The following is a 6,482-nucleotide window of genomic DNA, read 5'->3' on the forward strand; positions in this document are numbered from 1 at the left end:
GAACTAAGCTGGAAAAATAATTATGAAGGTCAATTAAGTAAAAAAAACATAAGGTAAAGTTATTTTTAAATTAATTTTGTGCATTTTAAATGTATTTATTTATTTAGTGGTTTATTTATTTATTTCTTCTTTTATTTCTAATTATGCCAGTTTGGTTCCTCCACACTGCAGAACTTGGAAGAGGTAATTCAGTGACTGAAACAGGTGTGTTGGAGCGAGTAAAACGTAAAAAATATGTAGGGCTGCGGCCCTCAAGGACCATGTTTGTCCAACTCTGATTTATACTCATCTACACTAATCTACCATCCATCGGATGGATGGATGGATGGATGGATGGATGGATGGATGGATGGATGGATGGATCTTCCATTCCACTGTTCCCTGCTTTTAAAGAGGTAGGATTGCACTAAAGTTGACACAAAGTTTTGGTTTCCTGAGACAGATACCTTCATTGGCATTTTATAATAATAATAAATTGTATAATAAAGGAAATTCATTGAAAAAAATTATGTTTTGGCTGCTGGTTTCTGCAGGGTTAGGCTAGTCACCGCATGGAGCGAACTCACAAATATAAGCGGACTGGCACTTGTTGACACTGGAGGCCCTTTCCTGCTGCAACCTGAGCTGAAACCCACAGCTTCAGGATAACAAGCCTGATACAGTAGCTATGTATACATAGACATAAGTAATCAGAATAAATGCTCAACTGGAATAAAAATGTTTTATGTAAACACCCCAAATTGGAATATTCTGATCTGATTCAGCTCGATTAGAATGTATTTGTATTCCGAATGAGATGAGAGATTCATTGCTAATTGATAATCTGAACAGCGTGCATGTAAACACTTTTTCTGATCATGTTATTCTGGTTGTGGAAAATTGATCTTACTGCACATGACTTTTGATTTTTATTCACTGGTTTCTGGTCTTTTGTGGCGAGAGGGACAGCAGCGCTACAGTTGCCAACAGCACATAACTTTTGAGAATGTTTCTCTTCCCTCTTGTCCATTTAAAAGGAAAACAAACAGGGTTTCAAACGAAGATGGCGGAGGAGTAAAGACGTGTGTCGCGTGGGCTCTCGGTCCGACTTGCTCTGTTTGTGGTTCTCTACTAAATGTCCTTGCTGTTTTGAGCATTTGGTCTGTCCGGACTCGACCCCTGAGTGATTCTTGCTTGGAAGAGTAGAAGAATGGCGACAAACTCGAGGAAAGGAAAACATTCTAGCTCTGCGGCTGTTAGGCCCGATGACGCCTCGGAGCAGACTGCAGCTAAAGCCGGATTTTCGGCGCCTCCTTCTCCCTCCCGCGGCGAGGTGGACGCACTCTCCTTGAAGTCTGACATTCTTGCCGCTATAAAAACCGATCTCTCAGCTGTTATCAAATCCGAACAAAAAAGCGGCTTTGGCTGAAGAGTTTATTCTTATTAAAGGAGAGCTACAAGCGGTGAGAGCGGAAGTGGCTAATGGCACGATGCCACTACTTGCCGACCTGGACCACCTTATGCAGAGCGTAAAAGAGGTGGAGGACAGCTTGTCGACCTGGTCCGATGAGGTTGTTTCTCTGCGCACCATCGTGTTGGAACTGAAGGAAGAAGTCAATGGGCTCAAAAAGAAGTGTGACGATATGGAAGGGTGCATGAAAAGGTGCAATGTGCAGATTATTGGAGTTCCTGAGTCGCCAGAATCCAGCTTCACTACAGCAGTGGCTAAACTGCTATCAGAGGTTCTACAGATGGATAAAGAGCCACTAGTGGACCGAGCCCATCGCTCTCCAGGTGGGAACAAGTCAGGTGATAAGCTGCGGGTCATTGTTGCTAAGCTGCACTATTATCAAGAATGTGTGGAAATATTGCGTCGGGCGCGGAGCCGCGGCAATCTTCGTTTTAAGGAGACATCGATTATCATCGCATCTGACTACACTGTGGCTGTGACCAAGGCTCGAGCTGCATTTATGGAGGTGAGGAGGCTTCTTCGCAACTGACGAGATGTTTGCTACAGCTTGCGTTTTCCTGCACGGCTCCACATCTCTCATGGGAAGGAAAACAAGGAGTTCCTGCATGCCAATAAAGCAATGGACTACGTTAAAAAGAAAATCATCTCAGCGATGGACAACGAGGACCGGCGTTGACCTCAGGTCCAATCCTCATGGATCCATTATGACTGTCAGGTTGTAATGAACCTTCCAACTTTATGTCCCGCGCTATATCTTGATTTATTTTAGACTTTATTCCGAGGGACAACATTCCTCTTTTTGTTCTATGTATGAGAGTTTCATAGGGGGTCTGTCCAAATCTTGTTTAGTGATTTATTTATCAGTGCAGCAAGGAGCATAAACAGTAATAATACTTGTAAGGGAACCCCTTTTTTATTTTTATTTTTTAGTTACTGTTATTCAGTTGTGGCGGGAGTCCAGGCAGGGCGTTAAGTCCCCCAGTATAAGCACAAATGTGTGGATTTTTTTGTTTTTTGGGTTCTCCGTGTTTTTTTTTTTTTTTTTAGGAGAAAGGGGTGGGACTGTACCGGATCTATTTGTTTTGAGAATGTCTTTTTCAGGTTATTTTTTATGATGGTTTGTGGATATTGTACTACAGTCCGATTGACTATACATGAACAGTTCTAATATTAACAGGTTCATCAACAGTCACCCAGTTAACTGGGTGAGTTGAAATGTGAAATCCCTCAATGGTCCAGTGAAATTTAGGAAAGTTATGACACATTTAAGACAACTTGATGCTAATATTACTTTTTTGCAGGAGACCCACTTGCGTAAGGCAGACAGCGCAAATCTAAGCAGGCGCTGGTCTGGTCAGGTGTTTCAGTCTAATTTCCAATCTAAATCGAGAGGTGTAGCCATCTTAGTTAGTAAACGGGTGCAATTTACGGCATCCAGTGTTAAAACGGATGCTGCTGGATGTTATGTTATTGTGGTGGGAAAACTACATGCACTTCCAGTCATTTTAGTTTCAGTGTATGCTCCAAAGTGGGATGACCAAACATTTTTCAATGCGCTTTTTTCAAATTTGCCTAATATTTCAACACATAATCTCATAATTGGGGGAGATGTGAACTGTGTGCTATCATCCCTCGATCGTAGTACAGTGGGGAGGATCTCTCTTTCTAAATTGGCCCAGTCAGTTAATTCATTTCTCAACACTTATGGAGTGGTTGACGTGTGGCATTTTCGAAATCCGACCCTGACACGGTATTCGTTCTTTTCCCCTGTTCATAAGAGCTATTCAAGGATTGACTACTTTCTCTTCGATAAACAAATTTTACCTTTAGAGAGTGAATGTGATTATGGTGCAATAGTCATTTCTGATCATAGTCCGCTCATAATGAAACTGAATGTTCCTGTTACGCAATCGGTCTATCGTCCTTGGCGACTTAATCRGARACTTTTATCTGACGAAGACTTAGTTGATATGCTTGCTTCCGAAATTAAGTTTTTTATTGATGTTAATCGGACTCCTGGGATGCAACTCAGCACTGTTTGGGAGTCATTAAAGGCTTACCTGAGAGGTCAAATAATTTCTTACTGTGCAAATAAAAAGAAGAAAAACACCGAACGGCTAAAATCACTAACAGATCAGATTTTACAATTAGACAGGGAATGCTGCCATGCTTTTACACAAGACTCACTTAAGAAACGTACATTACTCCAAACAGAATTTAACATTTTATCTACCCAACAGGCCGAATATTTAATATCCAAATCTAGGTATGGCTACTATGAGCATGGTGAGAGGGCTGGACGCCTTCTTGCACAGCAGCTACAGCAGCGCTCAGCTAAATAGGATATCCCAGCAACAAATGATAAGCATGGTGTAAAATGTTGTGAGAATGCAGGAATTAATCTGTGTTTCAGCAAATTTTACCAATCTCTGTATACCTCCGAAGCCTCACCTAACTCTACTGAATTGGATGATATTTTTAAAAATATTAAAATCCTTTCACTCAGTTGTGACCTGTCTAACGAGTTGGAAAGAGATTTCTCTTCAGCTGAGATAAACTCTGCAATTAAAAACATGCAAAATGGAAAATCTCCAGGACCAGATGGTTTCCCGGCAGAATTCTTTAAGAAATTTTCGGATCTACTTTCTCCCGTTATTGTCAGTTTTTGAGGAATCCTTGCCTACACAATTATTGCCACTGTCTATGCGTCAGGTGGTAATTTCCTTGCTTTTAAAGAAGGCTAAATACCCATTGAGCTGCAGTTCATATCACTCAATATCGCTTTTAAATACTGATGTAAAAATTCTTACAAAGATGTTGGCAAAACGAGTCGAACAGATTATCCCCACAATTGTTTCACCTGACCAGACCGGTTTTATTAAAAATCGTCAATCCTTCTTTAATATCAGGCAGTTGTTTAATGTGCTGTATACTTCTGCTCCACCTGGTCACAATTGCAATGAATTTTTAATCTCGCTGGACGCCGAGAAAGCATTTGACCGGGTGGAGTGGAACTATCTTTTTAAGACCTTGGAGATGTTTAACTTCGGCCCTAAAATTGTTTCATGGTGAAGTTGATATACTGTATAGCTTGCCAATGGCAGCAGTATGCACTAACAGTCATCTATCCAGCTATTTTGAATTGGAACATGGTACGAGGCAGGGGTGCCCACTCTCGCCACTCTTATTCGCAATCGCGATTGAACCACTTGCAGTGGCTTTACGGAACAACCCTAAGATTAAAGGTATCAATCGGCTTGGCACCGAACATAAAGTTTCCTTATATGCTGATGATACTCTTCTTTATATTTCAGATCCCTTGTCTAGTATTCCTGAGTTACTTCTTTTACTTCAAAAGTTTGGAAACATATCTGGTTATAAGGTTAACCTTCAAAAAAATGAATTGATGCCTGTGACCCCAARAGAAGAGCAGCATATGGGTCCAGTTCCTTTCAAAATTAGCTCTGCCAAATTTAAATACCTTGGRATTTGGATTACTCACAGTCACAAAGATCTTTATACAGCAAACTTTCTGCCTCTCCTGGTGAACCTTAAGAAGGGCATCGCTACATGGGCATCCCTGCCTCTATCCCTGGGGGGTAGAATCAACGTGATCAAAATGACAATATTGCCCAAATTACTTTATCTATTTCAGAGCGTGCCAGTGTTCCTCACCAGGGCTTTCTTTACAAATTTAAATACTGAATTGTCGTCCTTTATTTGGAATAAAAAACATCCACGGATAGGCAGTAAGATGTTACAGTTACCCCATGGTCTTGGTGGCTTGTCACTCCCTAACTTTTTATATTACTACTGGGCGGCCAACATTAGAGCCTTACTGTACTGGTTGAGAGAGGAAAATCCTGTTCCTACTTGGGTAATTCTAGAGAGGAAATCGGTTACGGCGAGCTCTCTCTCTCTCTCCTTTCCTTTGCTCCCGGTTACCGTTTAATCAACCTATCTCAACTTATACTTCTAATCTGGTTGTAACTTTTACAATAAAAACCTGGAATCAGTACAGGAGGTTGTTTAAAAGTACAGAATTATTATTGTCTGCTCCAGTATCAAACAACCATATGTTTGCTCCTTCACTAATGGTCTCTGTTTTCAATACTTGGCGTTTAAAGGGAATAACTTCTCTAAATGATCTTTATATAGACAATAAGGTTGCCTCATTTGAACAGTTAGCACAGACATTTGATATCCATAAGTCACAGTTCTTCAGGTATTTACAACATTTGTAATGTTGTAAATACCTGAGACATTTTGTAATGTCAAGCTCTGGATGTTTTCCTCTATGCCCCCCAACTTCTCTTATAAATGAGATTCTGATGTGTAAGTCTGTAACAAAAAGCTCTATGAGTAGAGTTTATTCTCTGCTCAGCTCATTTTCTGACTCCAGTTTAGATTCTTTGAAGGGCAAGTGGGAGATGGACTTGGAGGAATCCATATCAGACACAGTTTGGCAAAAAAAATTATTCAAAATATATACTCATCCTCAATATGTGTGAAACATGTTATAGTTCAATTCAAGGTAGTACATCGTCTACACTGGTCTAAGGACAGATTGTGCAAATTCAAAAAGGACTTGGATCTGACGTGTGATCATTGTAAACAATCCCCTGCCACACTTTTACACACATTCTGGTCCTGTCCAAAGCTACATGGATACTGGCAAGGCATCTTTGACACCTTTTCAGGACTATTTGGATGAACTGTTCATCCATCACCATTCATCTCTCTCTCTTTGGGGTAGCTCCAGCAGAAGCTTCCTTCAGTGAACATCAGAGGACGGTGTTAGCTTTCTGCTCTCTACTGGCTAGAAGACTTATTCTTCTTCGATGGAAGGATCCACATCCTCCAATATATGGTCATTGGTTAAGAGAAGTTGTGTCTTACATTCGTTTAGAGAAAATTAGATATACTGTTAGGGGATCTGTAAACAGGCGGCACGGTGGCTCAGTTGGTAGAGCTGATGCCTCTCAGCAAGGTCGTCACCGGTTCAAATCCCGGTCTGGGGACCTTTCTGGGT

Source organism: Austrofundulus limnaeus, unplaced genomic scaffold (genome assembly GCF_001266775.1).
Source record: "Austrofundulus limnaeus strain Quisiro unplaced genomic scaffold, Austrofundulus_limnaeus-1.0 Scaffold491, whole genome shotgun sequence".
Lineage (NCBI taxonomy): Eukaryota > Metazoa > Chordata > Actinopteri > Cyprinodontiformes > Rivulidae > Austrofundulus > Austrofundulus limnaeus.